Below are 18,304 nucleotides of genomic sequence, written 5' to 3' on the forward strand. Positions count from 1 at the left end.
GATTTACCTTTGTTTCACTTTCAGTGTTGACATTCTTTTCCTTTAAATAACTTTACACATATAATTCACGTGTTATTCATCTCAAGCAAGGGGTTAAATTGAAGTTCACATGAATACGGATTTAATGAGGTAGAATTATTCACTTGCAAGTGAATAATTCATAATCAATGTTTTTAGCTTATTGTGACATAATTGAACCATACTGGCTGCTAAAAGCGAATTATTATTTCACTATTTGCATTTCATTAATGATTGAGCAAAAAATATAATAAATTATATTTTTTACATATCTCGTAGCTCCTTCAAGTTTTGGTGTCAGAAGAAATCAAATTAAAAAAAAATGAATATTTATTAGTTACAAAAAAAGTCGATTTATCAATTACAGTTTACTCTAAACAACTTCATTTGTCCAAAGTTTCAAAAAAACACAAAACTCTAAGGCAAATCCAAAAAGAGGAAGTCCAGAAAAACTGACAAAACCAAAGCTATCAACCAACGAACAAGTGAAAAGCAACTGCCATATTTCTGACATGGTACAGGTATTTTCCGAACAAATGGTGGGTTCAATCTGGTTTTATAGCTAGCTATACCTTCCACTTGTATGACAATTGATTGTAGTTATTTATTTTGACAATATGGGTGAGCAACCTAAACAGACAAGGTCAATAGGTTAATGTGACATTATTTGGACTCAGAAGTCAAAACTGTGTGAACATATATCACATGCATAAAAAATGTCTAATAAAAAAAAACCATAAAAAGAACAGAGGAGCCAACAAAAAAGATGGAGTAGATCTTTTAACTTGACGTCAACAAACGAGTTTTGTCGTTGTTTATTTGCCTATATAGTTTATACACATGCTCAACAAAGTACAAATAAGTGTATACCAATACAAGGGTAAACAAAAATAGAAAAAAAAAACACAACTGATAGCTTATCTTACACTGATCGGTTATATGGTTTTTTTGTTTTGTTTAAATAAGAGAGATAATATGATTCTTCTGTTTACACAGTGTTATTTACTTGGTAGACTACTAAAATATAGTGTTCCTAGTTACGTAATATTGTTCTACTATTAGGAAACTGTTGTTCAGTGGGTGTCGTTTGTTGATGGTATTCATAAGTGTGTCTCGTTTCTCGTAGTGTTTTTTCATATTTATTAAACCGTTGTTTTTTTCTGTTTTAATTGTTTTACAGTTGTAATTTTGGGGCCCCTTTATAGGTTGTTAATAGATGTAAGACAAGGCACCGTGTTAAACGGCCTACTTTAACCTTTAATTGATTTCTTTTTACACATTGTGACTTGGATGAAAAACAAATAATTGTGTACTTCAACCAGTTTCGTATGCCACATTATGAGTCTGCACCACAAAACATAAAAGCAATTGTAGTAAAGGTGTTAGCGGAGCTAATTGTCATAAAGATAAGCGTTCGTCCAAACAAGGTGAACTTTAAAATCAGAATCCATTTTAGACATAATATATTAGTGATATTTCATCTTTTCTTAAAATATCTAGTTCCGATTTTAGTACCTTCTGACGCACCTTGTCTTGTTTTTTTTTAAAATGTATGTGATTCCCTCAGGTTTTGTTTTTAGCCTTTATGTGGCTCATCGTAATCGATGCACGATGTATATACATCGGCAAGATATTTTGCCCTTATTAGTCATATGGCTTGTAAATATGCAAGTATGATACAATACTGAATTTTTAGCGCCTTAGAGTAAGTTTTTTTATATAGGGATCTCTATAAATTTTCATTTTTATTATTATTATTATGATTCTGAGTTTGATCACTACTGATTTAGGTTAAACCGAAAAAGCTCTTCGAACGTATCAAATATATAAAGTGTTTTATTCATTATATATGACCATATAGATACCGCGTTAGTGTTGATAGCTTGTCTATTATTGTAGCAAAAGGGATCATTTGAGCAGACAAGATGTATGCCGATGATTGGTCTGAAAATATGTTAAATATCAGAAATAGAAAATTCGACAATAGAAACGTCGAAATCGTCATTTAAAAAAAATAATGGAGATATTGTATAATTGCAAATGAGACAACTTTCCACATAGTTCAAATTCCAACGATATAAGCAAGCAAATGTCATCATATGGCGTTTAACTACGAAAAAAGCTGACCGTATAGTAAGCGATATAATTGACGGCAAAAACTTACAATTGGTACCACCGGCCCCAGATAAAGTAATAGGTCTTTTCATTATTTGCTGAGGGTAGCCGCAAAAATAGATCAATGAAGGAAAACAAATGCATTAAGGCATTGTATGATGAAGTTTAGTAGTAATTTGTACTGTAGATACGAAAGTAGGTCCGAATATTATAATTTCAGTTTTGATTTTCAAAAATGATTCCTTTCCTAACAAAACTACAAGTAAGTCTATGCCTCTGTTATTATATGAATTTATTCTGATATATGATTATCAAATTATTTCACCATATTGTATCAAACCAGCATTTTAAAAGATACTACAAATGTCAAACAAAAAAAAACAAAAAATTAACCAAAAATACCAATATCTTTCTTCAATGTTGACTGCTGCACCCCATTTTTAGACATTTTCACCTTTTATATCAATTTGTTTTCCTCATCCTTTGTTGTAAATTTAATAGAATTGCATATGTCTGTCATACACGTTAGAGGTTATGTTAGATATAAAACCAGAAAAAAATCCATTGTTTTTCGCGTAAGGAAATACCAGTACCAAAATCAGGAATATGACAGTTGTTTTCCATTCGTTTGGTGTGTTTGAGCTTTTAATGACATATCAAAATAAATTCTAAACGCATACACAAATAAGCACGCATCTTTTTAAAGTTATAAAGTAATTTTTAACATAATCTTTAAGCCTGAAATAAACCGAATGTGTCTGGTCGATACCTGAAAACATTATGACCGTTCAATAAAGATTCAAATATAGCAAAACACTTGTCCTACCTCTACGACAAATGTGTCTTATCCCCGCAGATAAAGCCCCAAACAACATCGTTTTTGTGTGTAAATCTCATTTCATAAAATGTTTGGTAAATGAATTAGGTATTGACAATACAGTTTGAAACTCAATTTCTGTGTCGTCTGAGTGCTCCACGAAACCTCTTTTAGCATCAATTTTATCAGCAATCAAAGCCGAGCTTTCAAGTTATTGTTCAACTGTCTATTGTAGAGGAGGTGTGAATCAGATGTGGATACTAAAAAATTCCAAAGATATTTAAAGAGTACATACAATCTAAGATTCTTTCATCTTGCAATAGCATAAACACATTTGACTTTTCTTCACTTTACACAGGTACATGTATTCCACATTCAAAACTTAAAGACAAATTGAAAGAGTTTGTATTGCCTTGTTTCATAAAAAAAGAATGGCCAACGTAGAAACTAGTACCTTGTCTTATGGAGGAATACATCCTATGACTTAGAAAAAAATCGCTAAGACTGACATCATGAAGATGATTGATTTCTTAACTGTAATCATATTTGTTACGTTTTGAGTAGTGATTTTCAACACACTATCGGCATTCCCATGGCAACAAATTGTGCCCCTCTTCTTGTCGACTTGTTCCTGTATTCTTATGAGGTAGACTTCATACAGAAACTTCTTAGGAAGAAACACAATGAATAAGCAATATCCTTTCACTTTACTTTCCGCTATATAGATATTGTTGTCTCACTAAATTATTCCAAATTAAATGACTATGTTGACACATCTAGCTCATCGATCTAGAGATAAAGGATACAACAGATACAGTTAAGTCTACCTCATATCTTGGCTTACATCTAGAAATTCACAATGACGGTCGGTTGAAAACAAAACTTCACGACAAAGAGATGATTTCAGCTTCCCAATTGTGAACTTTCAACTTCTATGTAGCAACATTCCAGCAGCGCCTGCATACGGAGAAATATCTCCCAATTGATACGATACTTCCAGGCTTGTATTTCCTATCATGATTTCCATGAAAGAGAGTTGCTGCTCAAGAAAGCTATAAAACCAAGCGTTCCAAATGGTGAAGTTCAAATCATTCCTTCATCAATTGTTTGAACGCCATCACGAGCTCGTTGACCGTTACCGGATATGATCTGCATTCCCTTCCGGAGCACCTGATATCATCCCTAGTTTTTAGTGGGGTTCGTGTTGCTTAGTCTTTAGTTTCCTATGTTGTGTCTTGTGTACTTTTACTTGTCTGTTCGTCTTTTTCTTTTTGAGCCATGGCGTTGTCAGTTTATTTTTGATTAATGAATTTGAATGTCCCTCTGGTATCTTTCGCCTCCCTTTGGTACATAAACAAATTTAATTTAAGTACTGAATTCGTATAACTATTACCTATCAAAACCGAAAGAAAATAATTCCCACTTTTACATTTAAATTTGTCATATTCAATTAGTTTTACATTTAATAAAACTTACTGTTTGCATAGCATTAATTGTTCTAAATAATAAGGATGTTCTTATCCCAAGCATAAAAACATAGTCGTATTTGAAACAACCTTTTTCAACTTTTAATCTTCAGTGCTGTACAACTTTGTACTTTTTTTCACTTTCGATCTTTTATATCTGGGCGTCACTGGTGCGTCTTGTGTGGACGAGGCGCGTTTTGGCGTATTGAATTTTAAACCTGATGCCTTTTGTTATCTATTAATCATGTGTTTCTTTGTCTAATACGTTCTCCTATTTATTTGAATTGTAGTCCTGTGATATTATGTTGTCATTTCAATGTTATATTTAACATTGCCTTTAAAGTGCGAGGTTTGGCATGCCACAAAACCAGGTTCAACCCACCATTTCTATCTTTAAACATAAAATGTCATGTACCAAGTCAGGAAAATGGCCATTGTTATATTACAGTTCGTTTCTGTGTGTGTATCATTTTAACGTTGTGTTTCCGTTGTGTCGTTTGGTTTCTCTTATATTTGAGTGTGAATTAACATTACTATAAGACGTGTCAAGGTACTTTTCTATCCCAAATTCATGTATTTGATTTTGATGTTATATTTGTTATTCTCATCGGATTTTTTCTAATGCTTAGTCCGTTTCTGTGTATGTTACATTTTAATGTTGTGTCGTTGTTCTCCTCTTATATTTAATGCGTTTCCCTCAGTTTTAGTTTGTTACCCCAATTTTGTTTTTTGTACATATATTTACGAGTTTTGAATAGCGGTATACTACTGTTGCCTTTATTTACCAAACTTACTCTCTTATTGTATCCTGTGGAATAAAAAAAATGACATATAATACAGCATTAATAATAAAAATCTGAACAGCAAGTTAACTCAATTATATGTATATCAACACAGTACACTTACATGCAAAACAAAACTAAAAGAAAAGAAAAATGGTTGTAGTTCAAAGAAAGTTTGATAAAAAAAAAAGGATAAAGAATTCGAGTACTCAATACTCATCCGATTTACTTCCAAACTGTTAAAATTGATTAAGACAATCCAGGTTTAACAATGGACAAAGTAAAATAATAAAGATAATGTCAATAGTAACCTACGGTCTTATTTGTAACAAACCAATTTACGAAAAACAAAGCATGAACCACACCAACAACTGAACTAAAGGCTCTTCATATCGGACCGGCACATAACAAATGTTGCGGTGTTTAACATGTTTGTGAGCGCCCAACACTCTCCATAACTTGGGACACTGGTGTAAAAGTACAACATAAGAACAAGCTGTAATATCAGTTGGAAAAGGCTTAAGTCATCAGATGGATATAATGCAGAGTGGATGCGGACAGGTACTTCTAAAAAACACAAATACATTAAGTACTACAATAAGTACTCAGAGAGTACTCACAGTTCCTGGCAGCTAGTTAACAGCCAATAACAACTATAACAACATCGGGTATATAAGACCAAATACATCATATTGTGATCTCACTTCAATTACGTTAAGTACGATTTGGGTTCTAACAAATTTTTTTTATGTTTTTCTTTTTATTATTGTCTGTATTGTATGCGGGAAAGCTTACAGTTCCACGGTAATGTTTTGTCAAACTATAATAAACCCATATGGTACAAATTACTTTCTGACAGACAATAGCCTTGCGAATAACAGATTAGGCGAATTATTAAACTAAATCATATGTGTTTGACGTTGTATGAATAATTTTTTACTGTGAACCGACCCTTGAAACATCATCATAATAAAACATCTGTTTGAATTGATAACGCGTGCATTTTATTTATGTAAGTAAGAAGTCACCATGTGGCAATCAAAATCAATTAATATAAATAACACTGATAACATTATAACCAATAGAAAATAGATAAAACTAATATCAGACCACAAAATATTACATTGAACAACAACAACTGTGGATAAGCTCATGGGTTTTCTAAGGATTAAAAGTTTCTGCTTCATAAGCGGTATTCTATGTCCTGTATATCACTAAATACAACTTCGGTTGTTTATTCACATTCGCTGACTTAATAAACAATAAGCAAGAACATGAGGATGAAGTATTGTCAACAATAAATCAAATGTATGTGCGTTAGTCTGCAACACAAGTATATCCAGGTATTCCATAATGTCACCAAAAACATGATGCCGTCCGCAAAACTGTCGTAGGAAAAAATATCAAATCTTCCTTGTATATATAAGCCAGAAACTGTTACTAGTATTATTAGAAAATGCAGACAGAAAACGACCATATTGTTATATATACTGATACTCAACTGGGAGGTGCCATTGTTATATTATAGTTCGTTTATGTGTGTGTGTCAACCGTAAGTGTTGTGTTTTTGTTGTGTCATTATTCTCCTCTTATATTTGATGTGTTTCTCTCAGTTTTAGTTTGTAACCCAGATTTGTTTGTTTTTCTCCGAAATGGTTATACTTAACTGAGAGATACATACTCAAAGGATACTCATATAATCTATTAATTTTTTCTTAAATATGTCTTGTATGAAGTATCTTTAGAATGCAAAAAGATGTATTCTTTTTTAAAACGCATGATTTACTACGAAATGGTGTAGTAAATTAAGAAATTTTTTAATTAAAAAAATGTAGAGCTGTCATTGTCTTTTTTTTTGTGAGATAATACATGGGCTAACTTATTAAGTCTTTTTCTCTTAATTTAGAGTGAAGAGTACTTTATAACGACTTTATTAGTAAGATATTTAAAACAATTAGTGCACGATGAGAGGGATTTGGTTTGTATTTACATTGTGCTCCGCTTCATTTTTATGCAGAACAGTTTTTTGAATTTATCCACTTGAATTCTCAATAGAGAAGGTAGTCCTTCAAAAAGTGTTTAGCACGATTTTGAAGATCAAGATTGGTGTGTTTTGTAAAAATTACCATTCGATTTTTTTAGTCAAAAGAACGATAACTCTCACTATTTCTGTTCTTCCTTACCATATATATCAAACTATGTGTACTTTCCTTGAAGTGACCATTGGTATATACAACTAATGGTACCTCAATTGATATATAACGCTTAGAGCCATTTTTCCTAAATGATCGATTGGTACTTTAAATATCAAATAGTAATACACATGTCGAAAGAAATGATAAGATCCGCGTGTTAAAACGTTTAAACCCGCTGCATTGTATATACATCTGTCCGCAGTCAGGCGCCTGTTGTTCAGAAGTTTTCGTTTGATTGTGTGATTCATGAGTGTTTCTAGTTTCTCGTTTTTTGTTTAGATTAGACTGTTAGTTTCCTGATTAAACCAATACAAAAACTGTGCGGTAAAAATATCCCCAGTAAAGGCGTTATCCCTTTTTTAATTGAGTGTTAGGACTTAATTAATAAAGTATCTCTCTTTTCTCCAAGTGATGTAGCATTTAATTGATTTACATGCTACAGTGAACAAACACCTTTACGCAAGGACATTGTAAAACGTGATGAGAACATTAGATTTTAATTCTTAAAAAACTTTGTTTTTAATTAATATGTGTTTTGCGCTATTGGTTGTTAACAAATACCCTGAAAGGTTCAACTAACCCAAGTAGGTTTTAAAACCTTATGACCTGGATACTTAGAAACTATTTCAATTAATGTGTTTGTATACGCCATTCCCTTGCACCATTTGAACTCCAATATAAGTCATGCTGACGTGTTTTGCATTCGATAATAACTGATTTACAAATTTATAATTTTCTAATTAATTTTGAACATGTCATTATCAAACTTTTATTATATAAGCTACTTTTTGTTCAATATGATAGAAAAATTAATCCGTTGAGGTTTAATTACGTGTATATGGTATGCTGTGCTTGATCAGTTCTGTGGTTAAAACAGACACATAAGTATCATTTGCAGAGTTTGTTTTGACATAAAAAATAAAGAGTATTGGAAACGATAGTGAACAATACAATATGATATCCAACTTTATGTCACCGTAAGGTCTTTTTTAATGTGCAAAGTCAATATCGCATAGTCAGCTTTAAAATGCTCCAAAATGGCAATTGTAAAACAGTTCAAACGAAGGCTATGTGCACGATTGTATAATATCCACTTCGAATATTACTGTCTTCTTATATACATTTGTAAGTGCCGTTGCGAAAATCTGAATTCAATATTTTTTCTAGCCTAGATGATCCTATACATATAAAAATTTGCAATGTTTTCCTTAATATAGACTTCAATATAGTACATGGAAGTCTTGTGTGGACGAAAAAGTACTTCTGGCGTGTTAAATTTTAAACCTGGTGCCTTTTGTTAGCTATTATTCGTGTGTTTCTTTGTCCAATATGTTCTCCTATTTATTTGTATTGTTGTCCTGTAATGTTATATTGTCATTTTAATGTTATATTTAACATTGTCATTAAAGCGGGAGGTTTGGCATGCCCACCATTTTTTTTACTTTAAAAAAATGTCCTGTGCCAAGTCAGAAATATAGCCATTTTTTTTTTTATTATAGTTTGTTTCTGTGTGTGTTACATGTTAACGTTGTGTTTCTGTTGTGTCGTTTGTTTCCTCTTATATTTGAGTGGGAATTCACATTACTATTAGACGTGTCATAGTACTTTTCTATCCCAAATTCATGTATTTAGTTTTGATGTTATACTTGTTATTCTCATCGGATTATGTCTAATGCTTAGTTAGTTTCTGTGTGTGTTACATATTAATGTTGTGTTGGTGTTCTCCTCTTATATTTAATGCGTTTCCCCCGGTTTAAGTTTGTAACCCGGATTTGGTTTTTTTCTATCGGTTTATGAGTTTCGAACAGCGGTATACTACTGTTGCCTTTATTTTTTGTGATAGATAAGAAGATGGGAGAAAATATAAAAGACGGAAGATATTCACTTTTGATCAAAGTTCTGCTATCCCGTTTCACCTGTCCAGAAAACGTATATTGGGACTATGACATAGAACAATGTGAAAGTAATGAAAGGGTTCAGATTGATTGAATAACAAAAGGTACATGAATCAAAGCGTAATTATCTTCAGAACAGCCACTTACCTCAATTATATATATTTTGTTATTTGATTTTGCCATGTGATTATGGACTTTTCCAATTGATCTTCCTCTAAGTTCAGTATTTTTGTGATTTTACTTTTTATATATATACCCTTACATGCGAAACAATTATACAAGAAATAAAAACAATGCTAGTAGTTTCTGAGAACTATATTAAAGTATTTGTTTTTGGGGAAAAAACGCATATTTGACATCTTGTATTCAATTTTCCTCCGATTTACTTCTAAACCATTTTAAGGAATGTAGTAATGTAATCAAATAAAGGCAACAGTAGTATACCGCTGTACGAAATTCATAAATCTATTGAGAAAAAACAAATCCGGGTTACGAATTAAAACTGAGGAAAACATCAAATATAAGATGAGAACAACGACACAACAGAAACACTAAAATGCAACATGCACAGACACGAACTCTAATATGACAATGGCCATTTCCTGACTTTGTACAGGACATTTTAAGAAAAAAATGGTGGATTGAACCTGGTTTTGTCTCTAGCCAAATCTCCCTTCTTTTGTGACCATGTTAATTATAACATTAAAATGATAACGATACATGACAGGACTACAATACAAATGAAAAGGAGAACATACAGGACAGAGAAACACAAATAAACAATACAATATAACATTACGACAACCTTATATTTATCAAAGATACCAGGCTTGTAATTTAATACGTCAGACGCGTGTTTTGTCTACATAAGACTTATCAGTGACGCTCAGGTCAAAATAGCAAAGAAAGCAAAACAAAGATGAACGCATTGATGACCAAAACATTTCTAAAAGTAGTGCCCAATACGGCTGAGGTTATCAGCCTCGGATAAGACAGTATTTAGAATAATGCATACTTTTGCAAACAGTTAATTTATACGAAATTACTATATAATAGATATACATGTTAACACCGAATTGATGGTGGCTTACTACTGAATAAAAACGAATACGTAACACGGTTATGCTGTGGACAAAGTCGAATAATTGAATTTATAATTTCAATGCTTACAAAGAAACATTTAATCATGAACAATGTGTTTCAAACTGCAAATAAGCAAATAAATATTCATCCGTATAATACATCACATCTCACTACAATTAAGTATCTGTATTGTGTGAGTTGGTTTCCAATTATTTAACAGTTTTTAATGTTTAAAATTTACTTGTGTGTTTATTGTATGCGGGACTTATACATGCTTATATACGAAAACTTAAAGTACCACGTTGCTTTGTTTACCAAGTTGTGTAAATGATAATCCATGTGGTACTAATTACTTTCTGTTGTGACAATCAAAAACCTTACGAATATAAGACACATGCTGCAAATAAATTAATATGTGATTGACATTGTACAATGACCCTTGAAACATCATCATAATAAAACATCTGCTCGAATCAATAATGCATGTATTTTAATTATGCAAGACAGAAGTCGGAATGTGGCAACTAAAATCCATTGATATATATAATACAGACAATTTCATAAGCAATAGACATATAATTTGCAAGACAGGTATGCCATTATGGTCAACAAAAACATGATGCCGTCCACCAAAAAGTCTTAGAAAAGACATTAAACATGTTCAATAACGTCCTTGCACGTATAAGCCGAAACAAATGACATACACCGAATGCACGGCATTCCACAATGAGCAAACCCTATACCAAATAGTCAGCTACTAAAAATCCCAAACTAAAAAAGTAAACCCTACAAACGAAAAAACTGCAGGTAAATTAATACATATTCTAGTATACATATTCTAGTATGTGGTTTGTTGATGTGGTTCATAAGTGACCCTCGTTTCTCGTTTTTACATGTATATAGATTAGACCGTTGGTTTTCCCATTTGAATAACTTTACACTGGTAATTCTGGGGCCCTTTATAGCTTGCTGTTCGATGTTAGCCCAAGCTCCGTGTTGTAGACCGTACTTTGATCTATAATGTTTACTTTTACAAATTGTGATTTAGATGGAGAGTTGGCTCATTGGCACTCATTCGACATCTTCTTATATCTATATATGAAGTGAAATAGAAACGAACGGTTTTTGTCATATAAAGATATCCTATTCTCCTTGTGTGTTCATTCTTTTTGTACTGTTTTCTGACCAGCGTATTCTTACTGATAATATTTGTTTATTTCTAATTCTTCAACTGAATTCTTATATGAAATGTCATCAATATCCAAATACTTTCATTCCATATATTGGGGTGGGCTGTGCTGGAAATCTACACTTTAAATGAAAAGCATTTACTATTATCAAGGCCTTTCACTAACAATACTAGTTGTATATAGAACATGCACCTCTATATAACTAAGAAGATCTTCATATATTTAAAAGCGCTAATAAAAAAAATTGGCAGAATTTAATCACCACATTACTACTATGCATAATGACAGTCATTATGTGTTTTTGTGTTATATATGGTAACTGGACTTATGATAATTTCAACATTTCTCAGGAAATCTTACACTTAAGAAGACAGTCACGCTTGCTTTATGTTGCCAACACGTCTAACCCTGTATTTAATTTTGGTAATATCAATTTTCTTCAAATGTATAAAAGGTTTCTAAATAACATATTTTTACACCCACACAAAGACTTATACAACAAGGAAGTAAATAACAAAATATTTCAAACATGTTACCATTTGAAATTGTATAAAAAATGTATACATTATATTGATTTTAAGAGGGATTCATTAGGTACATGCATTTGTTCATTATGTTTTATTCTTAAATTTCTAGTTACCATAACGTGATATAATTATATCTGAATACATTTTGAACTTGATTAGAATTTACTTGCATATATGCGCATCGCCTCAGTTCTGCACGAATTATTTGTAGTTATCACTAGCAAAGTATTGACAAGAAGAGGACAGTGAATATGAACAGCAGTTTAGTTCAAGTATTGTTCATGTTTGTGTTTCTACATATCAGTCAAAATGTAGATGGTATGTATTTTTATATTAAAGCATATAATAACAAAGCTTTGGAATATAGAAAATATTTAAAAGATACTTTGTATTTTAATCATCTAAAGAGATATCTTGTTAATATTTCAACCCTAATCGATTTGATTTATCTTGATCGTGTTTTGATCATGAGACAAAAAATGTTGTGAACAACTAAAAACATTAAGATTTGCCTTATTTTGTGCGTTTTGAAAAACAGAATCGAAACACCAATATGAAATATTTTAACTATAAATCTTAATTTGTGTTCAGAAAAAAAATAAGAAATGTTTTGGTGCACATTCTAAACATGATAACATCTAATTCAGGCTTGACGTTTTATGTGATCTCTTGTTTGTTCAGTTATACGTTTATCTAGTTGCTTTTGATTTGTCACGCTTGTGTTTTATCCTATGCACATCTTTTAACAATGGTGCATGTTTTGCCCATTTAGCATTTGACATTCTAGCCTATTTAACGTTTTGTAGTTACTGTTGGTCATTCATTATTATAAATAATGAAAAACATAGATCATGTCACAAGTCAAACAATTCTCATTTTAATAAATGATTTTCGGTATATCAAAGGTATAAAATAAAAGAACAACTTTCAATATCATTTCGAACAACTGTTGTAATAGTTGTAAAGAATAATAACAGCAGCATATATGTTTTATATCTAGATTTAACTTTAAATAAATTAATACACGTACAAAATAAGAAGTCTGATACTAAATGAGATTTCTATGGCTATACTGAAATTGAAAAGATTTCGTTTACATTGAGATTGGGAGACAACTCTTTTGAAGGAATTGAAAGTCATTTGTGAGTTTTAACCTATCAGTAATTGCAACAGCGTTCAAACATTTCTGTTGTTAACGTTCGGTTATGAAAATTACACAGAAGGATCTAAGACATTTATCGCCGCGATATAGCCTTTTTGTGCTACTGCGGCGTCAAGCAACCAACAGTCAATCAATCTAAGACATTAAGGAAGATTTTGGAAAAAATTAAATTGAAAATATTAGATTGAATAATAAGGATTTAGTCCTAAGCTATTGGTTGATAGGCCTTACACTTACTTGTGTCTCTTTGGTTTTCAATATTATAGAAGTTATTGTCTGATCATCTACCCTAGTACAATCTAATGTTAACAGATAGGCTTTATTAGCACACAGTGTGTACTAAAATCGTGACAGAAAGTACAAAATTATAAACGTGGTACTACTGTGGATTCATTTATTTTCGTTGGTACCAATTTTCGTGGATTTAGAAAAACTTGCATATTCGTGGATATTTAATTTCGTTGTTTTGCTGGAGTCTGCATTCAAACCTATAGAAAAATTATCATTCGTTGAATATTGAATTTCGTGGTTTGACTGTGCCCACGAAATCCACGAAAATTGGTATCCAACGAAAAATAATGAATCCACAGTAAATGAGATTTCTATAATTTCACAGAAATTTTTGTTGTTTACATTGGTTATTGGAATGATACAGAAGGTTCTAAGATATCTAGAAAGATTTTGGAAAAAATAAATCGGACATATTGGATTGAATCATAACGTTTTAAGGATGTAGCACTAATCTATTGGTTGATAGGCCTTACTTAACTGTGTGTAAAATGCAAACGGCAATATTATAGTAGGTATAATCTGATTATCCACCTTAGTACAATTTAATGTTAACAGATTGCCTATATTAGCACACATAGTGTACTTAGATAGTGACAGACTGTCAAAACATTCATTCATAACACACACTCGTTTGATAAAAAGGAAACTAGTAGCCTAGAATATTACGTATTTTAATGTTGATATGTCAATACTGAATATTTCTAATTTTCCTTATAAAATGAAATGCCATTATGTTTGGAACCTTACCATTTCACTTATAAAAATAATATAAAAAGAGACTATATAAGTGTTGTTTAAAATAAACGAATTTTGTCAAGATATTTTCTTCTTCTTACGACTGTCAGCAAAATTGTTTTGAATGTTGTTAACTTTAAAACCGTCAAATGCTATAAAAGTTTATGATAAATAAACGTTATTTTTTTAAACATTTTTGATAGGAATTTCTTTCAGTTTGAAAAACAAATATGTAATCTGACAGGCCAGTTGTAACTCATTCATTATACAGGCTTCAATTTTTGCATGACATTTTCGAAACTTTAAAATATGTTTCTACATTTTGTTTATCAAACCCATGGGTCTTCCCAAGAAGTACGTACAAAAACACAGCAGTAATAGTGCATTCGACTATTTTTAAGATACCCTCAAAATTGTTCACATTCAACGATTAATTTCAATAAGACTTCACCGGATGATGCATGGACCCAAACGCTTTCAATGGTGTAAAAAGTAATTATGTGTGAAATGTTTATGATTTCAAAGATCTATCCCATTAAGGATAAGTATATATTTTATTTAATTTACATACTAGTTTATATAGAAAGCCATTACATATTTGAACCCTTACGATGTTCAACGAGATTTCTGAACTTTGTCGTATGAATAGAAATGAAAGTGTTCTTTTCGATGATATTCAATGTAATTTATTCAATTATAATAGCATAGCTAGTTGTCAAAGATACCAGGATTATAATTCAATACGCCAGACGCGCTTTTCGTCTACATAAGACTAATCAGTGACGCTCAGGTCAAAGTAGGTATAAAGACGAACAAGAACAAAGTTGAAGACAAAGTTGAAGAGTATTGGGGACCTAAAACTCGAAAATGTTGTGCCAAATTAGCCTACGGTAATCTATGTCTGGGATAAGAAAGTGTTAAGTTTTCGATAAATTTAAAGTTTTGTGAAATGATAATATCATTGACATTCATGTCTACACCGAAGTGCTGACCACTGGGCTGGTGATATCCTCGGGGACAAAACGTCTACCAGCAGTGGAATCGACCCAGTGGTGTACATAGTTATCAAAGGTACCAGGACTATAACTCAATACGCCAGACGCGCGTTTCGTTTACATAAAACACATCAGAGACGCTCAGATCAGAATGGTTATAAAGCCAAAACAAGTATTGTTTTTTAGTTTGTCGAAGCTTCTCAGACGTACGAAATAAATAAAGAATAAATTTCTATAGGTCAAAATGTCAAAATGTTGGAAATTGAACTGAGAAGAAATACATTTTTTTATGTATAGGTTTATGCCCACCAAATTCTGTAGTTGATTCAACGGAAGATAAGTGTGTGTGTACAGAAGGATACTTATGGGTCGAGGTTACAAAAACATGTGATCAAAGTAAGTTTATTAATTGATAGACACTTTCGTTGATCAACAATATTCATAAATGATATTTACTTTTAATTTAGATAAGTTGTAACTAGCTCTGCATGTAAATACTTTAATGAAATTTTAAAAGAGGCATATGCATTAGACTGCATTAGGTTAATGACATAAACAATAACAAACAATGACTAAGAAAAACAACAGCTACTAGTCTTTTGTAGTATTTCTGCAAACGAAGTGAGTCGCATTTAGTTTCTAAAAATTAAACAATAATAATTCATATTAGAAAATTTCACGAATTCAAACCATTTTGTTTGTTGGCAATTAAGCAATGGTGTAGCTTTGTGGTAATATTATTGAAAATATCTTCAGAAAAATGCAATTGATGATATCTATTTATTATTTCAGTGAATGGTATCACTGCGTATGGTAATCCAGGTAGTCCAGGTGATGGTAGAAGGTAGTTCTTGGAACAGAGCAAAATATAGCCAAAAATAAATATACATAGATCAATTGTTTAGTCGTTTTGTCCCAAATGCACATATGTTGATTTGAGATATCGACTTCCTGTTTAAACGTTTTAGTGTCAGAAGAAATCAAATTCATAAAATTTGAATATTTATTCGTGACAAAACTATATTTTCGTGAAAAAATGCATACACAAATTAGCACATATTCTATCAGAAGATACTTTATATTTGAACAAATGGAATGAAAATAGAAATTATCTCATTTTTTCTAACATTTGATTAAAGTTAAAGAGCTTTTCAAACAATCTTTTAACCTTCAATATTCGTATTTTGATATCTAACAGTATTACAAGAATTCACTTGATACATAATCAATTTTAATTTAAGTATTTGAATTCTTACAATTGTTACCTTACAGGAAGGAAAGACAAATTTCCAACATTTATATGCGTCAGATTTGTTAAGTTTTTTTATACTCTCTCCCATATTGTATCTTATGAAAAACAAATCGAAAAAATACTGAACTCCGAGGAAAATTCAAAACGGAAAGTCCCTAATAAAATGGCAAAAACTCAAACACAACAATTGAATGAACAATTGTCATATTCCTGAGTTGATACAGGCATTTTCTTATTTAGAAAATGGTGGATTAACCCTGGCTTTATAGCTAGCTAAAGCTGTCACTTGATTGAATAATAAAAGGTACATAAATCAAAGCGTAATTATCACACTTCAGAACTGCCACTTACCCCAATTATATGTATACCTTTACATGCGAAACAATACTACAAGAAATAAAAACAATGTTTGTAATTACTGAGAACTAGATCAAAGTATTTATTAAAAGAAAAAATTCAACACAATACTTGACATCTAGTATTCAAAACTCCAACGATTTACTTTCAAACCATTTAAAGGGATGTAGGTCACAAGATAATGCTGTTAACAAAGAAGAATAATTTAAGATAGAATGTCAATGCATAAAAAGTAAAAAACATTAAAAACGTGTTTCAAATTGCAAATAAGCGAATCAATATTCATCCGCATTATACATTACATTACGATCTCACTACAATTACGTAGCTGCATGTGTGATATTGGTTTCCTATTATTAACAGTTTTTTAATGTTTTACTTTTGTTTATTGTGTGTATTGTATGCGGGACTCTCATATGAAAGTTTTAAACTACCACGGTGATTTGTTTACCAATCTGTGTACATTATACATCAATGTGGTACTAATTACTTTCTGTTGTGACAATCAAAAACCTCAAGAATAAAAGACACATGCTACAACTGAATTAAAACCCTTGAAGCATCGTCATAATAAAACATCTGGTCGAATCAATAATGCATGTATTCTAATTATGCAAGAAAGAAGTCAGCATGTGTCAACCGAAATCCATTGATATAAATCACACAGATAATACCATAAACAATAGACATATAATATGCTAGACAGGTATTTCATTACGGTCAACAAAAACATGATGCCGTCCACCAACAACTCATAGAAAAGACATCAAATATGGTTAGTAACGTCCTTGCACATATAAGCCGAACAAAAGTTACTTTAACTGAATGTACGGCATTCCACAATGAGCAAACCTATTACCAAAATAGTCAGCTACTAAAGACCCTAAATTAAAAACGTAAACCTCTACAAACGAGAAAACTACAAGCTAAGTAATACATATACTAGTTTACATATATGTTGTTTGTTGATGTGGTTCATAAGTGATCCGTGTTTCTCGTTTTTTATATAGATTAGACAGTTGGTTTTCTCGTTTGAATGACTTTACACAAGTATTCTGGTAGCCCTTTATAACTTTCTGTTCGATGTGAGCCAAGACTCCGTGTTGTAGAACGTTCCTTAACCTATAATGTTTACTTTTACAAATTAAGATTTGGATGGAAAGTTGTCTCATTGGCACTCATACCACATGTGCTGTATCTGTATATGAAGGGAAATAGAAACTAGCGGTTTTTGTCATATTAAGATATCCTATTCTCCTGATGTGTTCATTCCATTTGTACTGTTTTCTGACCAACATATTCTTACTGATGATATTTTTTTTTTCTAATTTCTTCAACTGAATTCGTATATGAAATGTCATCAATATCCCAATACTTTCATTTAATACATTGTGATAGGCTGTGCGGAAAATCTACACTTTAAA

The sequence above is a fragment of the Mytilus edulis genome, chromosome 2 (assembly GCF_963676685.1).
Source record: "Mytilus edulis chromosome 2, xbMytEdul2.2, whole genome shotgun sequence".
Lineage (NCBI taxonomy): Eukaryota > Metazoa > Mollusca > Bivalvia > Mytilida > Mytilidae > Mytilus > Mytilus edulis.